This window comes from Pleurodeles waltl, chromosome 2_2, assembly GCF_031143425.1.
Source record: "Pleurodeles waltl isolate 20211129_DDA chromosome 2_2, aPleWal1.hap1.20221129, whole genome shotgun sequence".
Taxonomy (NCBI): Eukaryota; Metazoa; Chordata; class Amphibia; order Caudata; family Salamandridae; genus Pleurodeles; species Pleurodeles waltl.
The window spans coordinates 1,077,075,162-1,077,087,748 of NC_090439.1; positions in this window are offsets into that span (position 1 = coordinate 1,077,075,162).

The window sequence follows — 12,587 nt, forward strand, 5'->3', positions numbered from 1 at the left end:
CAGGGGCCGGAGTAGCTGCAAAGTCGCGGTTCCCAGCAATGCAGCCCAGCGAGGTGAGGCAAGGACTTACCTCCACCAAACTTGGGCTGAAGAGTCACTGGACTGTGGGGGTCACTTGGACAGAGTCGCTGGATTCGAGGGACCTCGCTCGTTGTGCTGAGAGGAGACCCAAGGGACCGGTAATGCAGCTTTTTGGTGCCTGCGGTTGCAGGGGGAAGATTCCGTCGACCCACGGGAGATTTCTTCGGAGCTTCTGGTGCAGAGAGGAGGCAGGCTACCCCCACAGCATGCACAAGCAGGAAAACAGTCGAGAAGGCGGCAGGATCAGCGTTACAGAGTTGCAGTAGTCGTCTTTGCTACTATGTTGCAGGTTTACAGGCTTCCAGCGCGGTCAGCGGTCGTTTCCTTATCAGAAGGTGAAGAGAGAGATGCAGAGGAACTCGGATGAGCTCTTGCATTCGTTATCTGAAGTTTCCCCAGAGACAGAGACCCTAAATAGCCAGAAAAGAGGGTTTGGCTACTTAGGAGAGAGGATAGGCTACTAACACCTGAAGGAGCCTATCAGCAGGAGTCTCTGACGTCACCTGGTGGCACTGGCCACTCAGAGCAGTCCAGTGTGCCAGCAGCACCTCTGTTTCCAAGATGGCAGAGGTCTGGAGCACACTGGAGGAGCTCTGGACACCTCCCAGGGGAGGTGCAGGTCAGGGGAGTGGTCACTCCCCTTTCCTTTGTCCAGTTTCGCGCAAGAGCAGGGGCTAAGGGGTCCCTGAACCGGTGTAGACTGGCTTATGCAGAATTGGGCACATCTGTGCCCAAGAAAGCATTTCCAGAGGCTGGGGGAGGCTACTCCTCCCCTGCCTTCACACCATTTTCCAAAGGGAGAGGGTGTCACACCCTCTCTCAGAGGAAGTTCTTTGTTCTGCCATCCTGGGCCAGGCCTGGCTGGACCCCAGGAGGGCAGATGCCTGTCTGAGGGGTTGGCAGCAGCAGCAGCTGCAGTGAAACCCCAGGAAGGGCAGTTTGGCAGTACCAGGGTCTGTGCTACAGACCACTGGGATCATGGGATTGTGCCAACTATGCCAGGATGGTATAGAGGGGGCAATTCCATGATCATAGACATGTTACATGGCCATATTCGGAGTTACCATGGTGAAGCTACATATAGGTAGTGACCTATATGTAGTGCACGCGTGTAATGGTGTCCCCGCACTCACAAAGTTCAGGGAATTGGCTCTGAACAATGTGGGGGCACCTTGGCTAGTGCCAAGGTGCCCTCACACTAAGTAACTTTGCACCCAACCTTTACCAGGTAAAGGTTAGACATATAGGTGACTTATAAGTTACTTAAGTGCAGTGTAAAATGGCTGTGAAATAACGTGGACGTTATTTCACTCAGGCTGCAGTGGCAGGCCTGTGTAAGAATTGTCAGAGCTCCCTATGGGTGGCAAAAGAAATGCTGCAGCCCATAGGGATCTCCTGGAACCCCAATACCCTGGGTACCTCAGTACCATATACTAGGGAATTATAAGGGTGTTCCAGTAAGCCAATGTAAATTGGTAAAAATGGTCACTAGCCTGTCAGTGACAATTTGGAAAGAAATGAGAGAGCATAACCACTGAGGTTCTGATTAGCAGAGCCTCAGTGAGACAGTTAGTCACTACACAGGTAACACATTCAGGCACACTTATGAGCACTGGGGCCCTGGGTTACCAGGGTCCCAGTGACACATACAACTAAAACAACATATATACAGTGAAAAATGGGGGTAACATGCCAGGCAAGATGGTACGTTCCTACACAACCCCCCCCCAAACGAAGGACAATAAGACTAGCCATGACCTGATGAGTCTTCATTGTCTAAGTGGAAATATCTGGAGAGTCCATCTGCATTGGAGTGGCTACTCCCAGGTCTATGTTCCACTGTATAGTCCATTCCCTGTAGGGATATGGACCACCTCAACAATTTAGGATTTTCACCTTTCATTTGTTTTAGCCAAAGTAGAGGTTTGTGGTCTGTCTGAACAATGAAGTGAGTGCCAAACAGGTATGGCCTCAACTTCTTCAGAGCCCAGACCACAGCAAAGGCCTCCCTCTCAATGGCAGACCAACGCTTTTCTCTAGGGGTCAACCTTCTACTAATAAAAGCAACAGGTTGATCCTGGCCCTCAGAATTAAGTTGTGATAGGACTGCCCCTACTCCTAATTCAGATGCATCAGTTTGGACATAGAATTTTTTAGAGTAACACGGGCTTTTCAGGACAGGTGCAGAGCACATGGCCTGCTTCAGCTCCTCAAAAGCTTTCTGACAGTTTGCTGTCCATAATACCTTTTTAGGCATTTTCTTGGATGTGAGGTCATTAAGAGGGGCTGCAATGGAGCCATAGTTCTTAATGAACCTCCTGTAATACCCAGTGAGGCCTAGGAAGGCTCTCACCTGAGTCTGAGTGGTAGAGGGAACCCAATCAATAATAGTTTGGATTTTCCCCTGAAGTGGTGCAATCTGTTCCCCACCAACAAGGTGTCCCAGATAAACCACCTTACCCTGCCCTATCTGGCACTTTGAAGCCTTGATAGTGAGGCCTGCCTTTTGCAGGGCCTCCAAAACTTTCCATAGGTGGACCAGGTGATTATCCCAGCTGGAGCTAAAGACAGCTATATCGTCCAAATATGCTGCACTGAAAGCTTCCAGCCCTTGCAGGACTGTGTTCACCAACCTCTGAAAAGTGGCAGGTGCATTTTTCAAACCAAAAGGCATTACAGTAAACTGGTAATGTCCTCCAATGGTAGAAAATGCAGTCTTAGGTTTAGCATCTTCTGATAATTTGATCTGCCAATACCCTGCAGTCAAATCAAAAGTGCTTAGATACTTGGCAGATGCCAGTGTATCTATAAGCTCATCTCCCCTGGGTATAGGGTGAGCATCAGTTTTGGTTACCAAGTTGAGACCTCTATAGTCTACACAAAACCGCATTTCTTTCTTTCCATCTTTAGAATTGGGTTTTGGTACCAGTACCACAGGAGAAGCCCATGGACTGTCAGAGTGCTCAACCACTCCTAGTTCCAACATTTTCTGAACTTCTTGCTTTATGCAGTCCCTGACATGGTCAGGCTGCCTATAGATCTTACTTTTGACAGGTAAACTGTCTCCAGTATCTATAGTGTGCTCACACCAAGAAGTGGTGCCTGGCACAGTAGAGAAGAGTTCTGAAAATTGTCCTAGGAGATTTATGCAATTGTCTTTCTGCTCAGCAGTAAGACAATCAGCCAAAACTACACCTTCCACAAGAGCATCTTGATCTGTGGAAGAGAAGAGATCAGGTAGAGGATCACTATCTTCTTCCTGTCCTTCATCTGTTGCCATGAGCAGGGTGAGATCAGCCCTGTCATAGTAGGGTTTCAGGCGGTTGACATGGAGCACCCTAAGGGGACTCCTGGCAGTGCCTAAGTCAACCAAGTAGGTGACTTCACCCTTCTTTTCAACAATTGTGTGGGGTCCACTCCATTTATCTTGGAGTGCTCTTGGGGCCACAGGCTCCAAGACCCACACTTTCTGCCCTGGTTGGTACTGAACCAAAACAGCCTTCTGATCATGCCATTGCTTCTGGAGCTCTTGGCTGGCCTGAAGGTTTTTACTGGCCTTTTTCATGTACTCAGCCATCCTTGATCTGAGGCCAAGTACATAATCCACAATATCCTGCTTAGGAGCTTTTAAAGGTTGTTCCCAACCCTCCTTTACAAGTGTGAGTGGACCCCTAACAGGGTGTCCAAAAAGAAGTTCAAAGGGGCTGAAGCCCACTCCTTTCTGGGGAACCTCCCTGTAGGCAAAAAGGAGGCATGGTAGAAGGATATCCCATCTCCTGCAGAGTTTTTCAGGGAGACCCATAATCATGCCTTTGAGAGTTTTATTACATCTCTCCACCAGTCCATTTGTTTGTGGATGATAGGGTGTTGTGAACTTGTACGTTACACCACACTCCTTCCACATGGCCTTTAAGTATGCAGACATGAAATTGCTTCCTCTGTCTGATACTACTTCCTTTGGGAAGCCCACCCTGGAAAATATTCCCAGGAGGGCCTTTGCCACTGCAGGAGCTGTAGTGGTCCTTAAAGGAATTGCTTCAGGATATCTTGTGGCATGGTCCACTACCACCAAGATAAACCTATTGCCTGAAGCAGTAGGAGGGTCAAGGGGGCCAACTATGTCAACCCCTACCCTCTCAAAGGGAACCCCAACCACAGGCAGTGGAATAAGGGGTGCCTTTGGGGTGCCACCTGTCTTGCCACTGGCTTGACAGGTTTCACAGGACTTACAAAATTCCTTTGTGTCCTCAGACATCCTAGGCCAATGAAACAGGGGAACAAGTCTGTCCCAAGTTTTCATTTGTCCTAGATGCCCAGCTAAGGGAATGTCATGTGCCAGTGTTAGGAGGAACTTTCTGTACTCCTGAGGAATCACTAATCTCCTGGCAGCTCCAGGTTTAGGATCCCTATGCTCAGTGTACAAGAGGTTGTCCTCCCAGTAAACTCTGTGAGAGTCACTGACATCCCCATTAGCCTGTTTGACAGCTTGCTGTCTGAGACCCTCTAATGTGGGACAGGTTTGCTGTGCCACACTCAGCTCCTCTCTGGCAGGCCCCCCTTCACCCAAAAGCTCAGCAGTGTCTGCTTCCAGCTCCTCTGGTGTAGGTTCTGCACAGGGAGGGAATTCTTCTTCCTCAGAAGTTGAATCCACTGTAGACGGAGGGATAGTAGGAAGTGGTTTGCTTCTACCAGCCCTAGCTTTAGGGAGCACTTGGTCCATTGTTCCAGGATCCAAGCTTCCCTGTCCGTTTTGCTTTTTGGCCGGAGCCCTTGTCAAAGCAAAAATATGCCCTGGGATGCCCAGCATTGCTGCATGGGCCTCCAACTCCACATCTGACCAAGCTGATGTCTCCAAATCATTCCCTAATAGACAGTCTACAGGTAAATCTGAAGCTACCACAACTTTCTTTGGACCAGTTACCCCCCCCCAGTTGAGATTTACAACAGCCATGGGGTGGCTTTGTGTTATGTTGTGAGCATCGGTTACTTGGTACTGGTGTCCAAGTATGTGTTGTTCAGGGTGCACCAGTTTCTCAATCACCATTGTGACACTGGCACCTGTGTCCCTGTAGGCCTGGACCTCAACACCATTTATTAGGGTTAGTTGCTTGTACTTCTCCAAGTTATGGGGGCAAGCAACCAAAGTGGCTAAATCAATAGCCCCTTCAGAGACTAAAGTAGCCTCTGTGGTCTCCCTAATTAGACCAACCCCAACTAAATTACCAAAAGTGAGCCCAGCTACTCCCTTGGATTGGCTATTAGTAGGTTTGCTCCCACCACCACTGCTATTAGTAGGGACACTAGGTGTAGCAGTAGGGGTTGTAGTGGTAGGAGCTGTGGTGCCTTTCTTTGGACAACTGGGATCTGTTGTCCAATGGCCTTTTATTTTACATAAATAGCACCATGGTTTCTTTTCCTTGTTCTGATTAAAGGAGGATTTAGACCCACCACCCCCACCAGAGTGTTTTTGTGGGCCTGATGAAGACTCATTTTTAGATTTGTCCCCACCCTTGTCAGAAGACTTACCATCCTTCTTTTTGTTGCCATCTTTGTCACCTCCTGTATGAACTTTTCTGTTCACTCTTGTTCTGACCCATTTGTCTGCCTTCTTTCCCAATTCTTGGGGAGAGGTCAGATCAGAGTCCACCAAGTACTGGTGCAACAAATCAGACACACAATTATTAAGAATATGCTCTCTCAGGATCAAGTTATACAGGCTGTCATAATCAGTAACTTTACTGCCATGTAACCACCCCTCCAAGGCCTTCACTGCCTGGTCAATGAAATCAACCCAGTCTTGTGAAGACTCCTTTTTGGTCTCTCTGAACTTTATCCTGTACTGTTCAGTGGTTAAGCCATAACCATCCAGGAGTGCATTCTTAAGAACTTGGAAATTATTAGCATCATTTTCTTTCACAGTAAGGAGCCTATCCCTACCTTTTCCACTAAATGATAGCCATAGGATAGCAGCCCACTGCCTTTGAGGGACATCCTGTACAACACAGGCCCTCTCAAGTGCAGCAAACCACTTGTTAATGTCATCCCCCTCCTTATAAGGGGGAACTATCTTGTGCAGATTCCTGGAATCATGCTCTTTTGCAGGATGACTATGGGGAATACTGCTGCTGCCACCATGGGTATCTAAACCCAACTTCTGTCTTTCCTTCTCTAATTCAAAAGACTGTCTATCCAAATCCAGCTGTTGCTTTGTAAGCTTCAGTCTGGTTTGTTCCCCCCTCAACTTATTGAGTTCCCTCTCTAACATTCTGTCATCAGGGTTGGTGGGAGGGACATTTCTAGAAACAGAGCTATGATGGGAATGAACAGAAGGAGACCTGTCCCTTACAGAAGCCACCCTAACAGCTTGGTTTACAGAAACATTACTACCAGTATGGTGAGAATAAATGCTTTTGCTATGATGTGAGACAACACTATTTATTTGGTGTGGCTCATCATCATTACCATCTATGCTAGATTGTCTAGTAATGGGCAGGCTAGGAAGTTTCTTTCCTGAATCTTTTCCTGGGGGAGTCCCTGAATCAGATTGAGAACTATTAGGTACTTTTTCAACAGATGGGGCACCTATGGCCTTATCCTGTTCTCTAAGCATGTTAAGTAACAGTTCCAAGGAAGGATTCTTCCCTACACTCAAACCTCTCTCTATACAAAGACTCCTTGCTATTTTCCAGCTAAGGTTGTCATATGCAAGTTTGGACAGATCAACACTTTGGCCTGTGCCAGACATTTTTTTAGAGAGAGTTAAAGTGATAGAAAAAGAGAAAAAAAGTTTTCAGAACTTTTTGGAAAGACAGAAAAAAACTTTTTAAACTTTTAAGAACTTTTTGAAAGTTTAGAAGTACTTTTCAGCACTTTAGAAAAGAGTGAAAAGAGGAAATGCAAAACTTTTTGGCTATGTGTATATACACTGACCTTGTTTTGTATATTTTTCTCTTATGAAAAGTACAATGACAAGAGTGGTAAGTAGTCTCAAGCACTTATCCCACCACTGCACAACCAATGTAGGAGGCTGGACTGGCTTGTAGTGAGTACCAAGGGGTACTTGCACCTTGCACCAGGCCCAGTTATCCCTTATTAGTGTATAGGGTGTCTAGCAGCTTAGGCTGATAGATAATGGTAGCTTAGCAGAGCAGCTTAGGCTGAACCAGGAGACGTGTGAAGCTACTACAGTACCACTTAGTGTCATATGCACATTATCATAAGAAAACACAATACACAGTTATACTAAAAATAAAGGTACTTTATTTTTATGACAATATGCCAAAGTATCTTAGAGTGTACCCTCAGTGAGAGGATAGGAAATATACACAAGATATATATACACAATAGCAAAAATATGCAGTATAGTCTTAGAAAACAGTGCAAACAATGTATAGTTACAATAGGATGCAATGGGGAAACATAGGGATAGGGGCAACACAAACCATATACTCCAAAAGTGGAATGCGAACCACGAATGGACCCCAGACCTATGTGACCTTGTAGAGGGTCGCTGGGACTATTAGAAAATAGTGAGAGTTAGAAAAATAACCCTCCCCAAGACCCTGAAAAGTGAGTGCAAAGTGCACTAAAGTTCCCCTAAGGACAAAGTAGTCGTGTTAGAGGAATAATGCAGGAAAGACACAAACCAGCAATGCAACAACTGTGGATTTCCAATCTAGGGTACCTGTGGAACAAGGGGACCAAGTCCAAAAGTCACAAGCAAGTCGGAGATGGGCAGATGCCCAGGAAATGCCAGCTGCGGGTGCAAAGAAGCTTCTTCTGGACAGAAGAAGCTGAGGTTTCTGCAGGAACGAAAAGGGCTAGAGACTTCGCCTTTGGTGGACGGATCCCTCTCGCCTTGGAGAGTCGTGCAGAAGTGTTTTCCCGCCGGAAGGACGCCAACAAGCCTTGATAGTTGCAAATCGTGCGTTTGGCGTTTTTGGACGCTGCTGGGGCCCAGGAGGGACCAGGAGGTCGCAAATTGGACCTGAAGAGAGAGGGGACGTCGAGCAAGACAAAGAGCCCTCACTGAAGCAGGTAGCACCCAGAGAAGGGCCAGAAACAGGTACTACGAGGATGCGTGAAACGGTGCTCGCCGAAGTTGCACAAAGGAGTCCCACGTCGCCGGAGACCAACTTAGAAAGTCGTGCAATGCAGGTTAGAGTGCCGTGGACCCAGGCTTGGCTGTGCACAAAGGATTTCCGCCGGAAGTGCACAGGGGCCGGAGTAGCTGCAAAGTCGCGGTTCCCAGCAATGCAGCCCAGCGAGGTGAGGCAAGGACTTACCTCCACCAAACTTGGGCTGAAGAGTCACTGGACTGTGGGGGTCACTTGGACAGAGTCGCTGGATTCGAGGGACCTCGCTCGTCGTGCTGAGAGGAGACCCAAGGGACCGGTAATGCAGCTTTTTGGTGCCTGCGGTTGCAGGGGGAAGATTCCGTCGACCCACTGGAGATTTCTTCGGAGATTCTGGTGCAGAGAGGAGGCAGGCTACCCCCACAGCATGCACAAGCAGGAAAACAGTCGAGAAGGCGGCAGGATCAGCGTTACAGAGTTGCAGTAGTCGTCTTTGCTACTATGTTGCAGGTTTGCAGGCTTCCAGCGCGGTCAGCGGTCGTTTCCTTATCAGAAGGTGAAGAGAGAGATGCAGAGGAACTCGGATGAGCTCTTGCATTCGTTATCTGAAGTTTCCCCAGAGACAGAGACCCTAAATAGCCAGAAAAGAGGGTTTGGCTACTTAGGAGAGAGGATAGGCTACTAACACCTGAAGGAGCCTATCAGCAGGAGTCTCTGACGTCACCTGGTGGCACTGGCCACTCAGAGCAGTCCAGTGTGCCAGCAGCACCTCTGTTTCCAAGATGGCAGAGGTCTGGAGCACACTGGAGGAGCTCTGGACACCTCCCAGGGGAGGTGCAGGTCAGGGGAGTGGTCACTCCCCTTTCCTTTGTCCAGTTTCGCGCCAGAGCAGGGGCTAAGGGGTCCCTGAACCGGTGTAGACTGGCTTATGCAGAATTGGGCACATCTGTGCCCAAGAAAGCATTTCCAGAGGCTGGGGAAGGCTACTCCTCCCCTGCCTTCACACCATTTTCCAAAGGGAGAGGGTGTCACACCCTCTCTCAGAGGAAGTTCTTTGTTCTGCCATCCTGGGCCAGGCCTGGCTGGACCCCAGGAGGTCAGATGCCTGTCTGAGGGGTTGGCAGCAGCAGCAGCTGCAGTGAAACCCCAGGAAGGGCAGTTTGGCAGTACCAGGGTCTGTGCTACAGACCACTGGGATCATGGGATTGTGCCAACTATGCCAGGATGGTATAGAGGGGGCAATTCCATGATCATAGACATGTTACATGGCCATATTCGGAGTTACCATGGTGAAGCTACATATAGGTAGTGACCTATATGTAGTGCACGCGTGTAATGGTGTCCCCGCACTCACAAAGTTCAGGGAATTGGCTCTGAACAATGTGGGGGCACCTTGGCTAGTGCCAGGGTGTCCTCACACTAAGTAACTTTGCACCCAACCTTTACCAGGTAAAGGTTAGACATATAGGTGACTTATAAGTTACTTAAGTGCAGTGTAAAATGGCTGTGAAATAACGTGGACGTTATTTCACTCAGGCTGCAGTGGCAGGCCTGTGTAAGAATTGTCAGAGCTCCCTATGGGTGGCAAAAGAAATGCTGCAGCCCATAGGGATCTCCTGGAACCCCAATACCCTGGGTACCTCAGTACCATATACTAGGGAATTATAAGGGTGTTCCAGTAAGCCAATGTAAATTGGTAAAAATGGTCACTAGCCTGTCAGTGACAATTTGGAAAGAAATGAGAGAGCATAACCACTGAGGTTCTGATTAGCAGAGCCTCAGTGAGACAGTTAGTCACTACACAGGTAACACATTCAGGCACACTTATGAGCACTGGGGCCCTGGGTTACCAGGGTCCCAGTGACACATACAACTAAAACAACATATATACAGTGAAAAATGGGGGTAACATGCCAGGCAAGATGGTACTTTCCTACAACAGTGCAAGGGATCCGCAGTGAAATTAGCTGCAGGATGGCCTTGCACTGCAGTTGCTGGAGGTGGCGGAGGTCCTAGAGTGATCCATGGTGAGGGCCACAGCATGACTTTTCTTCTTCATTCTCTGCACGAGGTCAGTGGGGGGTCCTCCTGCCCTTTCTCACCCTGCATGGCATTTTCAGACCTCAATTGGATCATCTGCCAAATTTTCAAATCGCTTATATATCTCATTTTCATAATTTCAGTGTTATTAGGAGTGACATTCAACAACTATGAGTAACACTCTCTCGAAAGCAAAACAATGACTTCTGTTTTGCCCCCCCCATTTTGTGCATCTTTTCTCCTCCCTCTGTATGATTGACCCCTTTATAAAATGGTGGTCCTTCTTATTTAGCAAAATAGAAGAAGGACTGAATGACAGTCCATATGATGAAAAGCATAGAAAAACCTGAAGACAGCACTGCACCTCCAAATAGGCAGCAATCCTTGAATGATATTAAATCCTGGTACAACCATTAAAGACTCAACTAGATATCTCCTTCAGCTTTTAACTTTGGATCAATGAATGATCCCATGCTGATTTCAATTGATTATCTTTAAGTAGCAATCATATTGGATTATTTTTTCACAATAACTCTCAGATATTAGTTGGAAAAATTTGGAGGTCCCCAAACACAGAATGAACCTTAAGAGACTTCCCGGAAACCCTCTTCGGAGACCAATACCACTGCCAACTTTAAGGTTCCCTTAAAACCGGCTTCCTCCTTGTCACACATAATACTTACTTATGGATCAGGTCCTCACACAGTTTTCTCCGATCCACCTCTCACTCCAACATCCCCTTTGGACGCAAACTCAAATGCTGCTCCCTGTTTGAGATGCTGGGCAACTTCTCTATAGCTATTTCTAACAATGGGAAGATCTTATTCCAAGCCGACAACACATTCCTGGGCACGACTGACTTAATCTATCCCACCCTCCGGCCCTCCTATAATCCTCCAGGTTTCCCGTCTCCAGCCACACACAATACCCTTCATCCACTCTCCCCCTCTCCCAGTCCACAGTAACCACTGTTCTCACCCCAGACTCTCCCACAATCCATTATGCCCCCCACATCCCACTTCCCTCCACCACCTATCTCAGACTGTGAACATCCTTCCCGCAAAACATCTCCACACCACTCTCTTCTTACCTTCCACAAACCGTTATCTCCCACTCTGGTTGCTATCACCACCCCTCTTTACTCACCAGAGTTGGCCAACAAGTCCCCTCCCCCTTCCTTCCTTTTTCACCCCCTGCCCAACATCTCCAATCACCAAAGACCAACAACCAGCACCTTTCCACGTTTACTCCTCAACCCCGCACAGTCCATCCCTTACACCCCAACCCTCCCACAATTACTGAACACAACTGGCCTCTTTTCAATGAGCTCCTGTCCTTGTTCTTACACCTCTCTCGAAGAATGGACATCCTCACCTCAGCTTTATTTTAACTTAGTGATTCTCTGTCTTCCCACCACTCCTACCCTCACCATCCCTTGCTGAACCTCCCCCACACCTTTCTAGCATACCAATAGACAGCCGCCTACCCAGGCCCAAATAAACACATCTTCCCCTTGACAACTCTGACCTACTCCATCTCCTAAAGAGGTATGCAGCTTCCAATTCCAATTCCAATTCCCACTCCTCCAATCTACCTGCTTCCTTGTCCTCTTACCTTCCCATAGGAGGCTGACAGATTTCCACTATCACCTCTGAGTGCATTAATACTCACACACACTCCTTCAGCACATGCTTATCCTCTTATAACGACACAAATCCCAACTCCTCTCCTGGATCAGCCAGTTCAGAAATACAACAGCTTCTCCCTGAACTGCATGCCGCACAATTGTCATTCTGCAGTCAAACATTGTCTTGAAAACAGGCTCAATCCTGACCCATAACCTTGACATCCTGATATTCATGGAAATGTGGCTCCTAACCATGCCCTTGACCTTTTTATACCTCCCAACTACTCCATTTTGCAGCGCGACTGGGAAGATAGACACAGTGGAGGTCTCGCACTTACTCACTGAATCTGTCTGAGAAGCCGAACCCTCCCAACAACTCACTTTTATTTCTTCAAAAGGTTGTCAATGGAACTGTCCACATCCTGTTCCTCCAACCTCAGATTAAATGTGATTTACCATCCACCAGTTCAAAATAACATCTTCATCAAGGAATGCATTGATTTCTTCACCTCCTAACTTATCAGCTTTGACAACAATATCTTCCTTGGCGACTTCAACATCTACTGTGGAGACATGGGCAATAGTGATGTGGATACTTTTACCTCCTTTCTCAATGCCAACAATCTCCAACAACCCTGTCAGAAACCTCCACACCACAAAGGCACCATTCGCGATCTGATAATCTCCAATTCCTCCTACCTTAAGACATGCAACCTCATTCCAGTCAATTGGTCTGATCACATGCAGATCCCATTATCTCTTAC